The sequence below is a fragment of the Martes martes genome (assembly GCF_963455335.1).
Source record: "Martes martes genome assembly, chromosome: 2".
Classification (NCBI taxonomy): Eukaryota; Metazoa; Chordata; class Mammalia; order Carnivora; family Mustelidae; genus Martes; species Martes martes.
Genome location: NC_137889.1, coordinates 29,048,544 through 29,072,155, shown reverse-complemented (window position 1 = coordinate 29,072,155; position 23,612 = coordinate 29,048,544). Strand labels below are relative to the sequence as shown.

Genomic DNA, 23,612 nt, shown 5'->3' with positions numbered 1-23,612 from the left:
GGAATGCAAACTTGTACAGCCACTGTGGAAAAGAGTACGGAGGTTCCTCAAAAAATTAAAAATAGAATTACCATAGGATCCAATAATTCCACTACTGGGTATTTACCCAAAGAAAACAGAAACAGAAATTTGAAAAGATACAGCATGCCTGTGTTTATTATGGCATTATTTACAATAGCCAAGCTATGGAAGCAATACAAGTGTCCATCGATAGAAGAATGGATAAAGAAGATGTGGTAGATATAGATATATATATATACATATATAGATATATATATACATATATATATGTATATATATATATTTTGTGTGTGTGTGTGCGCATACGTGTGAATGATGGAATATTACTCAGCCATAAAAAAGAATGAGAGCCTACCATTTGCAACAACATGATGGACTTACAGGGTGTAATGCTAAGTAAAATAATTCAGACTGAGAAAGAAAAATACGTCATTTCCTTCATGTGTGGAATTTAAGAAACAAAACAAAGAAAAAGAGACAAAGAAACACATACACCAGACTATAGAGAACAAACTGGTGGTTCCCAGAGGAGAGATGGATGGAGGGTAGGGTTAAATAGATGAAAGGTGAAGGGGATGAAGAGCACACTTATCTTGATGAGCACTGAATAATGTACATTATATTGTACACCTGAAACTAACATGAGAGTGTAGGCTTCCAAAAAAACATATAAACTGGTACAAAGAACACAGATAATAGGTAAGAAAGTGTATTGGGATTTATACAATGCTTACACATATCATATAATAGCTAATTTTTACCAAGCACTTATTTTGTGCCAAGAACCTAAGTATTTCACAGTATGAATTTACTTTAGTCCTCACAACAAACTTTGAGTAGGGTGCTACGATTCTCTCCAAGTTACAGATGACAAAACAAAGGCACAGATGTACTTCATCTCTTTCCAAGTCTATACAGTTCAAATCCATACAGTCTAGTTCCTGCGACTGTGCTCTTAAGAGTACAAGATGCGTTGTTCTCTTTAATCCTATACTAACCTTCTGGAAGAGGCATTATGTGCTTATTTTGTAAATGAGGGCACTGAGGTTTGGAGAAGTTAGAGTACTTGACCAAGAAAGAACACAGAGCCCGTAAGCTTAGGAGCTGGGAAAATTCTCCATATCCAGTCATTCAGTGTACAGCTCCTCAACCCAAGGACACAAGGTCTCATGGCCCGGGTGGCAAAAGAGTTATTTTATGATTAATAAATATTTTATTCCCTATGTATTCTTGACAATGACAAATTCACATCATACCTACTAGTTTTCAGATTATTCTAAGGGAGAATTGATGAGGATATTCCTCTCACCTCAGAAATCAGATCCTCACATACAAGCATATTTTTAAAAAACTAGTAATGATCTAAGAACTATAAAATGTTTAAGCAAAACGCCAATAAATTGAGACTCGTATCTAGCAAATATAATCAAGAGGGCATTATGCAGATTAGTGTGCAATATTCATCATGGTAAGATGAGATTAGAAAGTTGTACAGTAATTACTTCATAAAGATTGTTGGGTTATCACACGCACTAATTACATGGGATAGGTGGAATTACGAGCAATCCCTTTGTCTCTAAGTGAAGGTGTAAGTGTGAGCATCAGGGAAATAGTTCTTGGGAGGAAAAGATTAGAGGAAATCCAGCATCTGTGTGAAAATATTCCTAAGAAAGACATTTGTCATTTATCCATCAGAGAAGCCAAATAATCACCTACCTACATCCCAGACACAACATTATTATGTAACTCTTGGTGGTCTGCTCCCCTCTGCATTCAAGGAGGCTTTAGTCAGAAAGGGACAGTGAAAGTAACTGTTTGAAACACTGGATTATTTAATGGACAGCCTTGGCAGCGTCAGACTGGCGTCGAAAGATAAGTTCTAGAAGCCTTTGAAAGGAGTATAATTCACAAGTACGTTGATTAGAGAGCAAGGAGGCAAACGGACCAAAAGCTGAAGGGACATAAGAAAACAGGAGCCTCAGGCTGGCATCTGGCTTCCTTCTCCGAGAGAGAACCATGATGTCTCCTTCCTGTCCTCCCCTGCTGGATTTAATGGTGTCAGCTCAGGGGCAGCGTAGATGTGGAAAGCTAGTGAAATCAGATTCGTGTGGTACCCCACTTCAGTCCTTTAAAATCACTGCAATTTCTCCTGTTTGATATTCTAACTGTTTCTTCTTAATGCTGAACACAAAACCCCTGAGATGGAAGGAGTCCATTTTTACTCATCTTTGGGAACAACTGGGAGGAAGAGAGGGTGACTCTGGCCCAAACCATAGCAGTCTTGGGGGGAAGAAAAGCACATTGGATAGAAAGGACAGTGGAAGCTTTAAATATGAAGAAGAAAACACTTTTAGTTTCTGGGACATTATGAAGGAGGAAGGAAGCAGGGGACGCTGACTTGATCTAAGCGAAGGCTTGAAGGCTGACCAAGAGCTTGGATTTCACAGGTACCACCAAGCAGCTGTGTTAGGTGCTGAGGGCATGATAAGGAATTAAGTAGGGGGGATCCACGTCTTCAGGGATCTCCCTGTCTCAGGACACAGGGCACTCACGAGACCAAGAGGAGGAAATACTTGAATGTGCACATTAGACTGTGAACGCTTCTTCACACTCTCATTCTCCTCCTTTCCTTCATCCCTTTGTCATATGCAAGTTTTGGTGTTTGGGACACTGTTGCAGTTCGGGAGCTGTGTAACACCCAGATAGTTTTCAGAGACACGACAAGCACCCCCAAGTGCAGAGAAGACAAAAACTTCTCTCGAGCCTTGCCTCTCTGATTGCTTCTTTAGGTACCCAGGTCACCAGGACCATCTTTATCCCTGACATTGGCCCCAAATCTCTTATCACTAACCATGAGGTTTATTAATTAAGTGAAAATGGCCAGGTACATGACAGTGTGCATAGGAATTAACATTTGTATTAATCATAATAACAAAAAAAAGGCTTAGTTCTGCTTTCTTAGGAAGGAGGCATCTAGAATCACTTTTGCTTTGGAAGGGGAAAGGATAGCTATAGATGGGAATGGGATTAAAGGAAGGCTTTGATCATTTATACTTCTGTACTTTTTGAGTTTTGTACCATATGAGGACAAAAAAAATTTTTTTTTTATTCAAATCTCTCCTTGTTCTGATCTCAAAAGTTCCCTTTGTCCTTCCCTCAATGAACCCTCACTCTGAGATGTTGATCTGGTTAAAATAGTTACCACTTATGTGTAAGTTATCCATAAACATAGAAGTCTTGTGGGTATTATCTGTATTTCAAAAAATTTGGTATTTGTGGCATGTGGGAGTATTGAAGAACATTTTTGAACAGGGAGCGATTCGAATACCCTGGGAAGAGGCTCTCTTTGTCAGTCAGACAGATCTGGTTGAATCCTAGTTATTTCACTTTTATAGATTGTGTGACTGTAAGAATTTCCTAAGCTTCCCAAGACTTGGTTCTATCTTGAAAAGCAGGGATTTTAACAACTACTTCATGGGATTGTAATAGGAATAGACAACATGGTAGATACAAAGCTCTCTGCACAATGCCTGGTACATGGTCAGTGTTCAGTACTTGCTTGTGCCTTCTGCGTTTATATTTTCCCAAACAAGACCAGGGAGAAGTAATACAAGTAGCATCAGCAGTGCATGGATATACAGTTCCACACCTACTTTCTTTTATTCTTGTGAATGGCTTCATAAGAGATTCACCGTTGATGGGAGAGGCGATGGAGTACAGATGGCAAGCAGAGTGTTTTCCCTTATTAGTTCAATTCAGTGTATTTCACTGAGTGTCTCTGGTATGCTAAGCATTGTTAAGTGTTGGGGGCATTGCAGGGAGAGCACAGTGGTTTTAAATAAAGTGGTCAGCTAAGGCCTCACTGATCAGGACACATTTAGCAAAGACCTGAAGGGGGTAAGAGAGTGAGCCATTGCATCTGACACTGGAAAAGTAAAGCCTTAATGATTCATCAGGAATTCTTTGAGTCATCTTTGTAATATATACACATAAAGTTACTGACCACAAACTCCTGATTTCAAATCATGCAGAAATAGAGTCATAGATGAGCAGTGGAATACAAGGTCTCAAAACTCCCAATTTAATACGTTCCCCAGCTCCAAGCACATGAGCCAAAGGCCTTAATATGTTCCTTTCATCTCTATTTTCTAGGACCTTTCCCAGTGGTAGCATAAACAGTGTCATTCTTAATGGAATTTTCCAAGTTTCTAAGTTCTAGCCTGCAACTAGAACTTTGTTGTAGAGCTCTAAAGTCATTGGGGGAAAAAATACCCCTGCGGTATTTTAAGAGAACTCTCTGGCATTGGAGAAAATACTATGACCAACAATGGTACATTCATGAGAGTCAATCAACATTAGCTTCAGCACTTATAGTGATGGGGAACTTGCTACTTCTGATGGCACATCATTCTCTTCTCTGCTCTAATTATAAGAAGAATATTTCTGAATAAAAATCTGCCTTAATTGAGGAGGAGCCAAGATGGCAGAAGAGTAACAGACCGAGATGACATTAGGTCACAGGAGTTCAGCTAGATAGTTATCAAACCAGTCCAAACACCTACAAACCCAACAGGAGATAGAAGAGAAGAAGAGCAGCAATTCTAGAAACAGAAAATCCACCACTTTCTGAAAGGTAGGACCGGTGGAGAACTGAATCCGAAGCGACAGGAAGATAGACCGCGGGGGGAGGGGCCGGCTCCCAGCAAGCGGCGGAGCAACGGAGCACAAAATTTGAACTTTTAAAAGTCTGCTCCACTGAGGGACATTGCTCCAAAGGCTAAGCAGAGTGGAGCCCTTGCGGGGACAGTGTGGTCTCAGGTCCCTCAGTGTCACAGAAGGATCGGGGGTGTCTGAGTGTAGCAGAGCTCGCAGGTATCAGAGCAGGGAAGCCAGCTACAGAGATGGAGTTGAGGAGTGACCTCTCAGCTTGGGGTTACCTTAAACTGTGATCTGTGGCACAGTCAGGCCACTGTCTTTGAGTGGCAGATCTGGGGAGACTCACCCTTCTTCTCTGAGGCAGGAATCTGCTGGGCTTGGAGACTCCAAACGGGGCTGTGTGCCAGAGACAGAAATGTTCAGTCACAGGCCAGGTGAGCACGGAATGTGCTCAGAGACCAGGGAGATGGGAATGACTGACCACTTTTCTCTGAGGGCGCACTGAGGAGTGGGGCCCTGAGCTCTCTACTCCTCCAGGCTGGAGACTGGAAGGCCGCCATTTTCATTCTCCTCCTCCAGAGCTCTACGGAAAGTGTTCAGGGAACAAAAGCTCCGGAAAGCAAACCCAAGCAGACTACTTAGCCCAGGCCCTGGCAAGGGCGGTGCAATTCCGCCTTCGGCAAAGACACTTGAGAATCACTACAACAGGCCCCTCCCCCAGAAGATCAGCAAGACATCCAGCCAAGACCAAGCTCACTGATCAAGGAGAACAGCGGAATTCCAGAGGAAGGCAAAGCAAAGCATGGAATTCATGGCTTTCTCCCCATGATTCTTTAGTTTTGTGAAGTTAATTAAATTTTTTTAATTTTATTTTTTCTTATTCTAGTTTTTTTTAACTTTTCCTCTTTCCCCTTTTAATGATTTTTAACTAGTTTATCTTAACAATACCTTTCAAAGAAAATCTTTTAAACCTTCATTATTATAGTCATATTTTATCTTTCATTGTGTCTAACTTTATTTTTTGTATACATATAGGGTTTTTTTCTTCTAAAATTTTTTTGGGATACAATTTCTTCTAATAGATCAAAATACACCCTAAATCTAGCACAGGGCTTTGTTCTAGTCTCCAGCCTGAGTAAATTCTCTCCACTTTCTTTTTCTTTCTTTTTCCAACCAACTTATCTTATCAACTACTTTTTAAGGATTTTTTAAAAAAATTTCATCTTTACAGTCATTCCATCCCTTCATCATGTTTACCTTTATTTTTGTATATATAAAAGTTTTTCTATCTTTAAAATTTTGGAAGGTAGTTTCTTCTAAGAGACCAAAGTAAACCCAAAATCAAGTGGGTGGCTTTATTCTATTCACCAGTCCAATGTATATATATATACATATATATGTATTTTTAAAAAAATTTTTAAAACTTCTTTTTACCTTCTTTCTTCTCCCCCTGATGTGGAGTCTCTTCTGATTTGGTTAGCATATATTTTTCTGGGGTCTTTGCTGCCCTTTTAGTATTTTATTCTCTTGTTCATATATTCTTATCTGGATAAAATGACAAGGCAGAAAAACACACCACAAAAAAAAAAGAACAAGAGGCAGTACTGAAGGCTACAGACCTAATTAATATGGACATTGGTAATATATCATATCTAGAGTTCAGAATGATGATTCTCAAGGTGCTAGCTGGGCTTGAAAAAAGCATGGAAGATATTAGAGAAACAGTGTATGGAGAAATAAAAACCCTTTCTGGCAAAATAAAAGAACTAAAATCTAACCAAGCTGAAATAAAAAAAGCTATTAATGAGATGCAATAAAAAATGGAGGCTCTTACTGCTAGGATAATGACACAGAAGAAAGAATTAGTGATATAGAAGACCAAATGATGGAGAATATAGAAGCTGAGCAGAAGAGAAACAAACAACTACTGGACCATGAGGGGAGAATTCAAGAGATAAGTGATACCATAAGACAAAACAATATTAGAATAATTGGGATTCCAGAAGAAATAGAAAGGGAGAGTGGGGGCAGAAGGTATACTGGAGTGAATTATTGTAGAGAATTTCCCTAATATGGCAGAGGGAACAAGCATCAAAATCCAGGAGGCACAGAGAACTCCCCTCAAAATCAATAAAAATAGGTCCACATCCTGTCATCTAATAGTAAAACTTACAAGTCTTAGTGACAAAAAGAAAATCCTGAAACCAGCCCGGGACAAGAAGTCTGTAACATATAATGGTAAAATATTAGATTGGCAGCAGACTTATCCACAGAGACCTGGCAGGCCAGAAAGAACTGGCATGATATAGTCAGAGCACTAAATGAGAAAAAACATGCAACCAAGAATACTATATCCAGCTAGGCTATCATTGAAAATAGAAGGAGAGATTAAAAAGCTTCCAGGACAAACAAAACCTAAAAGAATTTGTAAACACCAAACCAGCCCTACAGAAAATGTTGAAAGGGGTCCTATAAGCAAAGAGAGAGCCTAAAAGTAGTAGACCAGAAAGGAACAGACAATATACAGTAACAGTCACCTTACAGGCAATACAATGGCACTAAATTCATATCTCTCAATAGTTACCATGAATGTAAATGGGCTAAATGCCCCAATCAAAAGACACAGGGTATCAGAATGGATTAAAAAACAAAATCCATCAATATGCTGTCTACAAGAAACTCATTTTAGACCCAAAGACTCCTCCAGATTTAAAGTGAGGGGATGGAAAAAAATTTACCATGCTAATGGATATCAAAAGAAAGCTGGGGTGGCAATCCTTATATCAGATAAATTAGATTTTAGCCAAAGACTGTAATAAGAGATGAGGAAGGACACTATATCATACTCTAAGGGTCTGTTCAACAAGAAGATCTAACAATCTTAAATATCTATGCCCCTAACATGGGAGCAGCCAACTATATAAACCAATTAATAACAAAATCAAAGTAACACATCTAAAATAATACAATAATAGTAGGGGACTTTAACACCCCTCTCACTGAAATGGACAGATCATCCAAGCAAAAGAACAACAAGGAAATAAAGGCCTTAAATGACACACTGGACCAGATGGACATCACAGATATACTCAGAACATTCCATCCCAAAGCAAGAGATCACACATTCTTCTCTAGTGCACATGGAACATTCTCCAGAACAGATCACATCCTGGGTTACAAATCAGGTCTCAAACATTACCAAAAGATTGGGATCATTCCCTGAATAGTTTCAGACCACAATGCTCTGAAGCTAGAACTCAATCATGAGAGGAAAGTTGGAAAGAACTCAAATATATGGAGGCTAAAGAGCATCCTACTAAAGAATGAAGGGGTCAACAAGGAAATTAAAGAAGAATTGAAAAAAATTCATGGAAACAAATGAAAATGAAAACACAACTGTTCAAATCTGTGGGACACAGCAAAGGCAATCCTGAGAGGAAAGTATATAGTGATACAAGCTCTTCTCAAGAAACAAGAAAGGTCTCAAGTACACAACCTAACCTTCTACACCTAAAGGAGCTGGAGAAAGAACAGCAAAGAAAGCCTAAACCCAGCAGGAGAAGAGAAATAATAAAGATCAGAGCAGGAATCAATGAAATAGAAACAAACAAAAAAACAGCAGTAGAACAAATCAACAAAACTAGGAGCTGGTTCTTTGAAAGAATTAATAAGATTGATAAACCCCTGGCCAGACTTATCAAAAAGAAAAGAAAAAGGACCCAAATAAATAAAACCATGAGTGAAAGAGGGGAGATCAAAACCAACACCAAAGAAATACAAACAATTATAAGAACATATTATAAGCAACTATATGCCAGCAAATTTGACAATCTGAAGAATTGGATTCATTGGACAATCAAGAAATGGATGCATTCCTAGAGACATATAAACTACCAAAACTGAACCAGGAAGAAAGAGAAAACCTGAACAGACCAATAACCAGTAAGGAGATTGAAGCAGTCATCAAAAATCTCCCAAAAACAAGAGCCCAGGGCCAGATGGCTTCCCAGGGGAATTCTACCAAACATTGAAAGAAGAATTAATACCTGTTCTCCTGAAACTGTTCCAAAAAATAGAAGTGGAAATAAAACTTCCAAACTCATTTTATAAGGCCAGCATTACCTTGATCCCAAAACCAGACAAAGATCCCATCAAAAAAGAGAATTATAAACCAATATCCTTGATGAACACAGATGTGAAAATTCTCACCAAAATACTAGCCAATAGGATCCAACAGTACACTAAAAGGATTATTCACCATGACCAAGTGGGATTTATACCTGGGCTGCAAGTTTGGTTCAACATCCATAGATCAATCAATGTGATACAATACACTAATAAAAGAAAGAACAAGAACCATATGATACTCTCAACAGATGTCAAAAAAGCATTTGACAAAGTACAGCATCCTTTCTTGATCAAAACTCTTCAAAGTATAGGGATAGAGGGTACATACCTCAATATCATCAAAGCCATCTATGAAAAACCCACAGCGAATATCATTCTCAATGGAGAAAAACTGAGACCTTTTCTGCTAAGGTCAGGAACACGGCAGGGATGCCCATTATCACCACCGCTATTCAACATAGTACTAGAAGTCCTAGCCTCAGCAATCAGACAACAAAAAGAAATTAAAGGCTTCCAAATTGGCAAAGAAGAAGTCAAACTATCACTCTTTGCAGATGATATGATACTTTATGTGGAAAACCCAAAAGACTCCACTCCAAATCTGCTCAAACTTGCACAGGAATTCAGTAAAGTGTCAGGATATAAAATCAATGCACAGAAATCAGTTGCATTTCTATACACCAACAACAAGACAGAAGAAAGAGAAATTAAGGAGTTGATCCCATTTACAATTGCACCCGAAACCATAAGATACCTAGGAATAAACCTAACCAAAGAGTCAAAGAATCTGTACTCAGAAGACTATAAAGTACTCATGAAAGAAATCGAGGAAGACACAAAGAAATGCGAAAATGTTCCATGTTCATGGATTGGAAGAACAAATATTGTGAAAATGTCTATGCTACTTAAAGCAATCTACAGGTTTAATGGAATCCCTATCAAAATCCCATCCATTTTTTTCAAAGAAATAGAGCAAATAATCCTAAAATTTATATGGGACCAGAAAGGACCTTGAATAGCCAGAGCAATGTTGAAAAAAGAAAGTCAAAGTTGGTGGCATCACAATTCCAGACTTCAAGGTCTATTACAAAGCTGTCTTCATCAAGACAGTATGGTGCTGGCAGAAAAACAGACACATAGATCAATGGAGCAGAATAGAGAGCCCAGGAATGGACCCTCAACTCTATGGTCAACTAATCTTTGACAAAGCAGGAAAGAATATCCAATGGAAAAAAGACAGTCTCTTTAACAAATGGTGTTGGGAAAATTGGACAGCCACATGCAGAAAAATGAAACTGGATGATTTCGTAACACCACACACAAAAATAGACTCAAAATGGATGAAAGACTTCAATGTGAGACAGGAATCCATCAAAATCCTTGAGGAGAACACAGGCAGCAACCTCTTTGATCTCAGCTGCAGCAAATACTTCCTAGAAACATCGCCAAAGGCAAGGGAAGCAAGGGCAAAAATGAACTATTGGGACTTCATTAAGATCAAAAGCTTTTGCACAGCAAAGGAAACAATTAACAAAATCCAAAGACAACTGACATAACAGGAGAAGATATTTGCAGATGACATACCAGATAAAGGGCTAGTATCCAAAATCTATAAAGAACTTATCAAACTCAACACCCAAAGAACAAATAATCTAATCAAGAAATGGGCAGAGGACATGAACAGACATTTCTGCAAAGAAATCCAGATAGCCAAGAGACACATGAAAAAGTGCTCCACATCACTCAGCATCAGGGAAATACAAATCAAAACCACAATGAGGGGGCACCTGGGTTGCTCAGTGGGTTAAAGTCTATGTCTTCGGCTTAGGTCATGATCCCAGGGTCCTGGGATTGAGCCCCACATCGGGCTCTCTGCTCAGCAGGGAGCCTGCTTCCCCCTCTCTCTCTGCCTGCCTCTCTGCTTACTTGTGATATCTGTCTGTCAAATAAATAAATAAAATCTTAAAAAAAAAACAAAACAAAACACCACAATGAGATACCTCCTCACACCAGTCAACATGGCTAAAATTAACAAGTCAGGAAATGACAGATACTGGCAAGGATGCGGAGAAAGGGGAACCCTCCTACACTGTTGGTGGGAATGCAAGCTGGTGCAGCCCCTCTGAAAAACAGCATGGAGGTTGCTCAAAAAGTTGAAAATAGAGCTACACTAGGACCCAGCAATCACACTACTGGGGATTTACCCTAAAGATACAAATGTAGTGATCAGAAGGGGCACATGCACCCGAATGTTTATAGCAGCAATGTCCACAATAGCCAAACTATGCAAAGAACCTAGAGGTCCATCAACAGATGAATGGATAAAGAAGATGTGATTATATGTGTGTGTGTGTGTGTATATATATATATATATATATATATATATATATATATATACACAAAATGGAATACTGATATGAGGCATTTGAGAGGCAAAGTGGGGGGTTTGGGGGGTAGGGAAGGAAAAAATGAAACAAGATGGGATCAGGAGGGAGACAAACCATAAAAGACTCTTAATCTCACAAAACAAGCTGAGGGTTGCTGGGGGTAGTGGGGTAGGGAGAGGGTGGTCGGGTTATGGACATTGGGGAGGGTATGTGCTATGGTGAGTACTGTGAAGTGTGTAAGCCTGACAATTCACAGACCTGTACCCCTGGGGCTAATAATAGATTATATGTTAATAAAAATTTTTTAAAAATCTGCCTTATTCTATTTTTATTTTTTAAAGATTTTATCTATTTGACAGAGAGAGAGGGAGAGAGCACAAGCAGGGGGAGTGGCAGAGGGAGAGGGATGTATGTTCCCTGCTGAGTAGAGAGCCCCATGCCGGGCTCGATCCCAGGACCGTGGGATCATGACCTTTGTGGAGGGCAGACGCTTAACCAACTGAGCCACCCAGGTGCCCCAGGCTTATTCTAACTTTAAAACTTGTCTCTTGCTTTTTAGTTAAATAAGTAGTTCACATTACAACTGTATTTATCGAACGTCTTCTATGTCGAGTGTTGAGGGTATGTTTTGTTAAGTGTAAGACAAGTAAGTATGAAGACTGAGATCCTGGCCTCAACAAGCCTGCACTCCGTTCAGACGTCAAGAACATATGTCTACTTCCTCCTCCTGACAGCTGTTCACAAAATACTGGAGACAATGATTATGTTTCTTCCAAGTCTTCTCTTTTTTTTTTTGCTAGAAATGTCTCCAGAGTCTTCAACCATTCTGATTATTATCAACAGTATATTTATATAAAAGGAGCTCCCAAATACTAGGCAAAATAAAATACAAGAAACTGGAATTCAGAAATGATTCTCTTGATGCTAACTTCTCACACATATTCAGTTTAATACGTTATGATTTCTGTATAGCTATCTGAAGCAATATTACAAATCTTACAGGAAAATTAATTTAAGATTGTGACTATTCAGTTTTCCTCATTTACACAATGACAATCTGGGTATTTATGCTCTTTTATAAGAAAATAAAGTGAGATTAGTATTGGTACTTATACACAGTTTATAGACTGGAGCACTGGTATAAAGACCCACATACTTGATTGGAATGTGTCAGTGTGAGTGCAGGAGCCGATATGGGGGGAGGCAAGGAGGATTTCTACAAAGTAAGATCTGCAATGTACTTGAATGCACTTAACTTAAAAAATGAATAGATTTTCTCTTTCCAGATCTAGTACTTTCAAATGCAGAAGAGATGGAAAATTCAGTACTTCTGGAAATAATGTGGAAAAAGAATACTGACTTATATGCTCTAACACCTGATACCCAATAATACAATGAAATACAGGAAACAAAAGTCTCTACAAAAACTTATGACTTTTCTTCTACTTTAAGTGGCTCCAAAAATGTTTCTAAAATCACTTTGTGACCAAGATCAAATAATGGATCATCACCTGAGTAGAGGGGAATTTTAAATATGTGTCTCAGGAAAAACAAACAAGAGGTTCTAATTGTATTTGTAAAGACTTAAAATTTTTTAAATTTTAAAATGATCTATATATGTACATATGTATTTATTATTATGAGATACAATTGACATATAACATCGTATAAGTTTAAGATGTACAACATGTTGTTTTAAAAAAAACACATATAATTAACCTGTTTTACTTTATAGTAGAAATTTTAAACTGTTCATATTTTCTAATTAGTTCCCCTTATAAATTTTGTTCCTTCACCTGCAAATGCACATCTAACATACAAATAATCAGGGCAAGAAATAGGAGATGGTCTGTTTCTGTTATTGCTTTCAGATTTTTGGCTTTACCTTTCTGATGTTTCCACTTCAGTCCACAAAAAACAGCAAATAAGAACTACATTATTCTTGGACATTTGTATTTTAGGAAGAGAAGAAAGAAATAAAAAAAAAAAAACCAAGTAACATAGAAAAAGTGTTTTTACTATAATGTAATACATGAATCCATCAAGAAAAAAACCCTTCATTTTCTGCAAAATCACACACTATAAAAAAGCAAAACCTATAAGAAAAATCTGAAGGATAGATCACTTCAAACCCAAGGAACCTTATAACCAGCATACAAACAAAAATCATAATCGGTACCTAGAGAGACATCTCGGGTTGCCCAGGCAGGTCAGCATGGATGAAGACTGCCACAGTGAATGTTATTAAAAAATAAATAAATAAAAATAAATTACAAAACAACAACAAAGTAGAGTGGAAATGCAGGCTCCAGTCAATGGAACTGACTAGTGGGAACTGAAACAAGGGATCCGGATTGGGGTTCTCAGTCAGTTGAGCTGCTAGGCAGTGAAAGTGCCAGAAACCAGGGGCTACATGTGCACAAGGGTGGTCTACATCACTCCATGAAGAATGCACTGAGCTGAAGATTTTTAATTTCTTTCTTACTGGAGATTATTCTACTCCAGTAATCTGGCTTCCCTAGCCAAGAACAATCTCTATATAAAACAAATGATTTCTGTATATACAAGTATTTCCCTGTATATCCATCACATACCAACTCATTCTCATTGTAGGACCAGGCGTTTGTGTGTTATAGCAGATATATCTTACATATATGTATCATATACATATATATGTGTATACAAATAAATACTTCTAGAAAAAAATGTTTAATGATAAAAAAGCTAAAATAACATGATGAGTATGGAATTTGGAAGGCATGTGTCTTAGTAAATTCATGCTTTTATTTCTAAACATAATTATTGTTAAAATAATAATATAAGGCTAATACCAAGAAAGAATATGTATTTTTTTTCCAATGTACTTCAGAAAGAGTATAAAGAAACTGCAATCCATGTTAGTGCCGAAGTGAATGCTAGCTGGGAGAGAAGAAGGTGGATTTCAGAACGAGAATGCACACGCTATCTGTGGCTCATCCACTGATATTAACAATGTTGGAAACTAATACAATAACTATCAGTAGAACAAAAAATAGAGGCTCCAAAGTAAGATGGAAACCAATGTCCTCAGCACCAAACGTGCTCTCATAACCTGGTATTGACCCCACCTTATACATTAGATTATGGTCTTTTTTTTTTTTTCCCAAAAAGTAAAATTGCCTCCATATATACACAAATTGAAAGATTATAGATATTTAGAAATCACAATATGTGAAAAATATGTTGTCAAAAAGTATAACAAATGCACTTTGAGTACTTATGATGTATAAGGCACTATTCATTTTTTGCATATATTAAAACTAACACCCACAATTACCTCATGAAATAGATTTTATTATTATGTTCATTTTACAAATGAAGAAACTTAAGGTTCACAAGTTTAATTAGACTTTCATTTCTGTCCAAGATGGAGCAGGGATCAGATTTGCCTTCCCAGTTGAAACAACTGAAGAAATAGATAAAATATATAGAAACTGTAGTTTTCAAAACATAGGATGTTAATCGTGTGTGTGTGTGTGTGTGTGTGTGTTATATGATTATATCATTATATATTCATTTGGTACCAGGAAGTGCAGTGCTTCTCTAACGAGTACCTAAAAATGTAGCAGTGGCTTTAGAATTGGGTAAGAGAGAAATGCTAAAAGAATCTTGAGGTATATGATAGATAATGTGTAGGTTGCCTTAAAGAGATGGTTGATAGAAATACAGCCATTAAAGGTGATTTTGGCCAAAGTTGGGATGAATGTGAGGAGTAGAGTAGAGAAAGCTTCTATTATCTCAGAGAACACATACATTATCAACAAAATAGTGGTGAGCATGTGAATGCTAAGGCGGGTCCTCGTGAGGTCTCAGAAGGAAATGAGAAACATATTAGAGTAGAAACTGAAAGGATATTTGTTATAAAATGACAGAAAATGGGACAGAACTGTGCTCTAATATTGGGTGAAAAGTAGAACTTGTAAGAGATGAATTTGGATATTTAGCTGGGGAGATTTCCAAGAAAAGTGTGTAAAGTGAAGCCCGGTTTTTCTGTTGATAAAAATACCTGAAAATGGGGGCTGGCTTTGGAATTGGCAAATAGGGAGAGACTAGAAGAGTTTTGAGGTGCATTATGGAAAAAAGTCTGGATTGCCTTGAAGAGAAAGTCAGTAGACATATGGACATTACAGATGATTCCGTGAAGGATCAGAAAGAAGTAAGGTGGGCTGCAGAGGAAGCTTTCGCTGTCTTTACGTACATCACCAGGAATGAAATGTTGCTAGAAATATGAATGTTAAATGTGATTCTGGTGAGATCTCAGAAATGAGGAAGGTATTTTTGGTCATGGGAGGAAAGGTATTCCTTGTTACAAAGTAGCAGCCATCTTGGCAGAGCCATGTTCTAGTGTTGGGTAGGAGGTACAACTTGTAAACAATGAACCTGGATATTAACTGAAGGAATTTCCAAGCACAGTGTGGAAAATGTGGTCTGGTTTCTCCTTGATGTTTTTAGTAAAATAATAGATATAGAAAATATTATGTGATCTACAAAAAGCTCCTAGAACTAATGAGTATACTCAGCAAATCTGCACCATTTACCATTTACAATAGCGCCCAAAGCATGTAATACTTGAGGTAATTCTGACAATATACGTGCAAGACCTGTACCTGAAAACAAAATTTTTTTTTAATACTGTTGAAGGAAGTTTTAGAAAACCAACATCAACTGAGAGATAAAACTCAATATTAACTTGCTGATTCTCTCCAACTCGATCTTTAGATTCAACAGAATCCCAATAAAAATCCTAGCAGATATATTTTTGTAGAAATCGACAAGCTGATTCTACACATCTTCTGAAAACAACAGACAACCTAAAAGTGCCAAAACAACTTTAAAAAGAACAATGCTGGAGAAATTACTTTCTTTACCTGACTTCAAGATTTATAACAAAGCTAAGGTAATCATGTCAGTATAGTATTGGCATAAATGTAAGTAAACAGATCTATAGAACAGAAAAGAGATACCAAAAATAGACCTATACATAAATAGTGGATTGATTTTTAACAGATGCGAAGGCAGTTCGGTAGAGAAAAGATAAATCTTTTCACAAAAGAGGCTGGAATGACTGGAGAGCCATATGTGAAAAAACCAAACCCAAACAATAAAACCCTTGATCTATAGCTTGCATCATATATAAAAAATTAACCTGAAGTGGATCACAGATGTAAAGGAAGAACTTAAAGCATAACATTGTCTAGAAAAAAAAAAAAAAAAAGAAGACAGACCTTAATATCTTGGTTAGGCAAAGTTTTCTTAGATAAAACAGCAAAAGCACAATCCAAAGGGAAAAAACAAAACTGATAAACTTGACCTCATCAAATTTAACATTCTTCTCTGCAAAAAAACAGTTAAGAGGATGAGAAAGTAAGCCACAGACCGGCAGAAAATATATGTAAATCACATCTCTGATAAAGGACTTGCATCCAACTATTAAAAAAAATTTGCAACTCAATAACAAGAAAACAACCTGATTAATAAGTGGGTAAAATATTTGCATAGTCTTTTTACCAAAGAAAATAGACATATACAAAAAAACACATGGAGAAATGCTCAATGTCTTTAATCACCAGGGAAATGCAAATTCAAACCACAATTAGAAACTACTACACACAAATCAAAATGTCAAAAATTAAAATGACTGACCATACCAAGAGTTGGCAAGGATGTGGATTTACTAGAATTCTTGTCTGCTGCTGTTGGGAATATAAAATACTTCAATGCCTTAGAAAAGAGTTGGGCAATATCTTAAATGTTACACATCCATGGATCCATGTGTAACACTGTTGGTGGGAAAAGCAAGCTGGTACGGTCACTCTGGAAAACAGTATGGCGGTTTCTCAAGATGTTAAAAATAGAACTAACCTATGACCCAGCAATTGAATTAATAGGCATTTACCCCAAATGTACAGATATAGTGAAAAGAAGGGGCACACGCACCCCAATGTTCATAGCAGCAATGTCCACAATAGCTGAACTGTGGAAGGAGCCGAGGTGTCTTTCAACAGATGAATGGATAGAGAAGATGTGGTCCATATATACAATGGAATATTACTCAGCCATCAGAAAGGATGAATACCCAACTTTTGGATCAACATGGATGGAACTGGAGGGGATTGTGCTGAGTGAAATAAGTCAGGAAGAGAAGGACAATTACCACATGGTTTCACTCATATGTGGAACATAGGGAATAGAGCAGCAGACCACAGGGGAAGGGAGGGAAAACTGAATGGGAAGAAATCAGAGAGGGAGAAAAACCATGAAAGACTCTGGACTCTGGGAACCAAACTGAGGGAGGGAGGGGGTGGGGGTGGGGTAACTGGACGATGGGTATTAAGGAGGGCACGTGTTGTGATGAGCACTGGGTGTTATACGCAACTCATGAATCCTTGAACACTACATCAACAACTAATGATGTACTGTATGTTGGCTAATTGAACATAATAATAAAAAAAAAGAAAAAGTCACACATCCATCTACCATATGACCCAGTCCCAGCTCTACTACTTACTAGTTGTTTGATCTTAAACGGGTAAGCAGTTGGCATATGTTAACTACCATTTTTTTAAAAGATTTATTTATTTATTTCAGAAGGAGAGAGAGATGCCAAGGGTAGAAGCAGAGGGAGAGGGAGAGAGAAACTTGACAGACTGCACACTGAGCACAGAGCCCAACACGGGCTTCGATCCCATGACCCATGAGATCATGACCTGAGCTAAAACCAAGAGTCAGACGCTCAACCGATGGCACCCCCCAGGCACCCCTGTCATGGTTAATGACTAAATGTCCCGCACCGTTTCACAAGCTCACCCAGGCTATATTACACACCTAATACAGTAGCTTGTACACACAGGCGGGAAAAGAGAAAGTCACTATTAATTCAGAAAGTACGTGTGGAAAGGAGGACCGGGTTACCAGAGATTAAACATTCTTTAAACTTTTGCTGTTGCTGTTTTTAAGAGTGAGAGTGACTGCAGAGCTCATACTTTACAGCCATTCTTTTCATCACTGCATCACTGACCTCACAGCATCTTAAACGATGTTCGTCTGACCATGTTACTTTTTGTGGGAGGAGCCACTTTCGGGCTCACACACAACAGCACGGCTGGGCAGAAACACCTGTCTTTAAATGCTATGTCACTCTGTAAACACACCACTTGGTGTTTTCTTGTCGAAAGCTGTGCTGAAGGAATCAGCCAAATCTCTCGTTTTCCCGTGAAGACCAGATTGAAGTCAGGTTTTATGAAGAAGGGCAGGAAGGAGGGGGAGGAAAACTAGGACGAAGCAAGCTTAGAAATGTCCCATTGAGCTCAGTCTCTGGGAATGAGCACAAGGTAAGGGATATGCGATCCTTGAGGAGGGTTTGGGATGTTTTCTTGGTAAATCGCTCTGGGAAAACAGTCCCAAATTCCAAGAGGGCAAAGACGGCAACAGGAGAATTTTCCCAGATCTACTTTTGAAGCTGCTCTCAAGAGCAAGAGCTCACGGGACCTGCAAAATGTTTACGTCAGAGTCCTACGTTTTGTGTGTGTGCCTGTTTTAAGCGCCTGAAGGTTGGAGACACAGAAGACGCAATCAACCATGGCCTACAGGACACAAAGGGGTAGGCAGATCTGGGAAGGGAGACTGTGGGAGATCGATGACAGGAAAGAATTGCAAGAAATTCCAGAATGTTGGGGGAACATTCTATGCTTCGGTTTACAACAAGTTACCCAACAAAGAGACATGGGGCATCATGCCATGGCTCCGTTTTCCTAGCAATGCACACAACAGATGTAGATAAAAGCGAAAGTACACGGTTTACCCCAGGCTATTATTAATCAAGCGCTATGTGATCAATTTTACAAATTGAAAAAAAAATGTGGGAAAACGGAAGCTGGTAAGGTGAGCCAGGAGAACTGAAAGAGACTTGGAAGTATTAAAGGATGCAGAAAAACAAGTAAAGAAGGTAAACATGGGGAAAGAGGAGCTCGCAGGAACAGTAAAGAACTCTATAAAGGACATGAGGATGGTGAGCATATTTGATACAGGAGACCCTGTTTCAGTTGAGGCCCAGAGTAAAGAATGGTTCTTTCCCTGAGGGGACAGGAAAACGTAGCCTTAAACAAAAGTCTCATACCCCATCCGAGGGAGATGATATCTGTGCCCCAAGGGGGAGGGAATCCATGCCAGTCGAAGCATCAAGGAGAAGAAAGTATGAGGATAAAATTAGTTAAAAAAAAAAATTAGTGGGGTGCCTGGGTGGCTCAGTGGGTTAAGCCTCTGCTTTCAGCTCAGGGGGAGTCTGCTTCTCCTCTCTCTCTCTCTGTCTGCCTCTCTGCCTACTTCTGATCTCTGTCAAATAAATAAATAAGTAAGTAAATAAATAAATAGACAGATAAATAACTAAAATAATAAATAAAATTAGCTCCTGAGCCCTACTGTATGTGGTCAAGGAAAATTGCTGTGTTTCCCAGAAATGTCTGGGAAGAGTCTCAGTAGAAACAATCAGTAACAAGCAGTCAGAGTGAAGGGAGTATCTCAGTGGGCCTGTGTAAAGGGGACACCTGTGTTACAACCTCCAGACCCCTGGGGCTTTCTCTGTCTCTCCACACGAGCCCCCCTCTGGAGTTCAACCGCTAATACTTGCTGATGGACTGGTTTCCCCTAAAAGCTGATCCTTTGTTTGCTTTAATTAAAAGATTTTTACTTAAGAATCATTTTATCATTCTCAAATCACTGAAAACACGAAGAGGTCAAGAACAAAATAACTCACCCACACTGAAACATTAACGGGGAAAAAAAGCGTTATCGAATCTATATGACCAAGGAGATCCTAAAAATTCCGTCTGCTGGGTAACTTTCAAAAAGGAAAGAAATCACTTGAACAAAGACAGGAATCTTTCATAGAAAATAGGGCTGAAAGTCCAAGGCCGTTAAAAGTATTTCTGTAAATAAATTAACAACGATGATGATGCAATTGGACGCATGAAAACAAATCAACGTCGACAAAAACTCTTTGATGTAAGTAAGCAGGGGAGCGAAGAGGGAGCAACATATCAGATTTGTCCCACTGAGTAAAACATTGAAGACTTTCCAGCCGTGACATGCATTTTACTCATTCGGTCCTGAACTATATGTTACAGTTCGTGCTTTTTCGCAACATTAACAGTCTTTAAAAGTTCACCTTTGCTTGTAAATGTTTCAAAAAATGGCTTTAGTAAATTAAAACAATTTAGAGGAAGAATGCGATGCCAGCTTCAAGCTGCTGTTAGGGGACACGTTTTACAAGGACTCAGAAAGTCATCACTTGGTTATACGTGGTCCTCTTATTTTCAACACCTAATAATGCTGAGACTGTCACTTTCAAACTAGAGACCGCCAGCACCCCACGCCCCCAGCCTCCCTAACCGTTATTTGATTTTATTTTTTCAAGTGAACCATCTCACTTCTATCATTAACATAATGTTTTATTAAAATGGCTCTTGGCAGTAAGGACCCGACCGTTCTTTTCTTTTATACGCTGTGGCTGTTTGTCAAGTTTTATACTTCCCAGTGATCTGTGATCTGTGCCTTGGCAGCCACAAATTCTGTTCGCATTTTTAAATGACTATTTTAAGTTGACCAAATTATCCTTTGAATTTGAGAAATTATGCCTAAAATTTCAGCACCTGATTCTCTCCCCTTCTTATTCTGTAGGCTGTTGGTTTCTTTGTCAGTTAAAAAAGAATATGTATACACAAATACACACTAAGCTTCTTAATTTATTTTAACTAGTGGTTTTATTTTAGAGTTTCAGTCAATAGAGATCACATGAGTGTGTGTGTGTGTGTGTGTGTGTGTGTGAAAATTTAACATTAAAAACATGTAACTAAAAATCATTTTTTAAAAAAGATTTTTATTTATTTTTTGACAGAGATCACAACTAGGCAGAGACAGAAGGTGGGGGGGTGGGGAGCAGGCTCCCCGCTGAGCAGAAAGCCAGATGTGGGACTTGATCCCAGGACCTGAGATCATGACGTGAGCCGAAGGCAGAGGCTTAACCCACTGAGCCACCCAGGTGCCCCCTAAAAATCATTTTTATTTCAAATATTTGATATTTGTAGTACTTGTCAGAACATCTTAGTATTCACAATTGATTCTTAATTTTTTATTTATTTATTTATTTTTAATTTTAATTTCTTTTTTTAAGATTTTATTTATTTACTTGGCAGAGATCACAAGTAGGCAGAGAGGAAGGCAAAGAGAGAGGAGGAAGCAGTCTCCCTGCTGAGCAGAGAGCTCGACGCGGGGCTCGATCCCAGGACCCTGGGATCATGACCTGAGCCGAAGGCACAGGCTTTAACCCACTGAGCCACCCAGGCACCTCGAATTCTTGATTTTTTAAAATTCAACAATTTATTTAGCACATTCTAAGTGCCCGTGACTGTGTTGGGTGCTGTGATACAAAGAGGACAAGCTAAATACCGCCGTGACCTTTAGCAGCTCCTAGCATAGGAAAGGGACTGGACAGGTGAGCAGCCAATGACCACAGTGTATGGTCCATACCATGATGGAGGAAGAGAGCCTTGGGGTGGCAGATGAGAGGGCGTGCCTGAAGGTCAGGGAAGGTTTTATGGGAAAAGGATCATTACCTAAAATGAAATCTCAGGCATGAATAGGAATTATCTGAGGAAGTGGGAGCAGAGAAAGCAGGCAGAGACTTCAAGCGAACATAGCCATCTTGCAGGATATAGCCTAGAGTGGGGAAAAGGGTAGGCAGCAGGGAAAAAGCAGTGAAAAGCAAGACTGGAAGCAAAGTCATGCCTGTATCAGGAGGACTTTATAAGAACTACATGAGCAACATTTGAAGCGATATCATTCCAAATGCAGAGAAAGGGTTGAAAGGGCGTAAGCCCAGAAAGAGGGAGACTAATTAGGCTGAAGTTTCATAAAGTCAGGTGATAAATACTGATGGTCTTAATGAGGGTAACACTGATTCAAGACATAGGAAAAATGCTGATTCAAGTAATAATAGGAGAGGGGATCACCAAGGCGTGGGGACTGATCTCTCTGCTGGCAACGGACATAAAGAGGAGAGGGTTGGCAGACGCTCAGAAAGGTACACAGAAGTGAGCCTGTCACACTCCAGTCAAATATTTCAGTATATGGTACGTATAAATTCTCGAAGATCCATGACTAAGTCTCCCACACGTTGAAACCAGTTCAGCAGATATCAATATTCACTCTAATTTTTGTAGAGAAAAGATTTATCATCTCGACTGACCATCTTCTTTATAGGGCAGTATTATAGGCAAAGCACGCCAAGCATTTAAAGAATGACGGTTGTCCCTTAGGGCTTGTTGAAGTGACATTGGGTCTGTTTCCTTGCATTTGGGACCTGTGACTCATCAACACACCGTGGAAGAGGCAGGAAAAACTAAGGATGTGCTGGGCAGACATTTTAAGACAGTTTTGTAATAGAAAGAGATTATTGATTTTAAAATGACAAATAAAATGCTTTTTATATTTTTGATCGCTAAATGAACTGTTGAGTTCAAGAGGGTCATCATGTGGCTATTTCCCAATATAAATTGTAAAGCATGCAGGATTTGGTTGCCCTAATATGAGGGGAGACCCGTAAACATTTGTTGTTTCCCAGAAGTCAGACGGGTACATTTAAAATGAGAGGAAATTCCATCTGCAATGTTCCTTTTTCCCTAATGTAAAACTCACTTCTATTTTCCAAAAAGAAAACTTTATCTTTTTTTTTTACTTTTATATTTATTCTTACTAATTTATCACCTAAACGTCATTATGAGAAAAGGCAGAAAGCTGAAAATAGAATTGTGTGTACCAACGAAATAGAATTCTGAGAAGTGAAGCATTCTGGGGGGAGAAAAACACTCTTGCCACCAGCAGCCAAATGGAGAAGCTGAAGAGTCTCAAAGATATAACATGTATCTTCTTCCTGTTGGATTGTCCCCAGGTCAGGAGGCGGAGCCTGAGGAGACAGCTCTGCTCCGTGGCCATATCCCTCCTTGACGTCACCGTAGCCACTTGGATGACGCATAGGGACACATTCATTAGTTCACTTAGTAGACCCATGCAGAGGCTCAGACATAGTTGTAGGCCACAGGAATGTGACATATGATGGAGGACAAATCCCTACATTCAAAACTCTGTCAATAACTCAGGGATGAAAGACAGAGCATAGTCAACGACAGAGTCAATGATGTCACAGTGTTGTCCTGGGACAGATGCGAGCTACCCTTGTGGTGGGCACGGCATAAAGAACAGAACAGTTGAATCACTGCGTTATCTCCCGGAAACGAATGTCACCCTGTGTGTCAGCTATCCTTCAATCTAGAAAAGTAATTAATTAATTTAAAAAAGAAATACCGCTGAATCAGAATCGGTGACACC

At 38.8% G+C, this 23,612-nt stretch overlaps 1 protein-coding gene across 1 annotated transcript in view; it reads right to left on the bottom strand.

Annotated features, from left to right (window-relative positions):
* Nucleotides 1-23,612, bottom strand: part of NRG1 (neuregulin 1) — a gene marked incomplete at both ends in the record, with an annotated part of 1,090,467 nt that overhangs the window by 338,847 nt on the left and 728,008 nt on the right. The gene's annotated exons all lie outside the window — the stretch shown is intronic.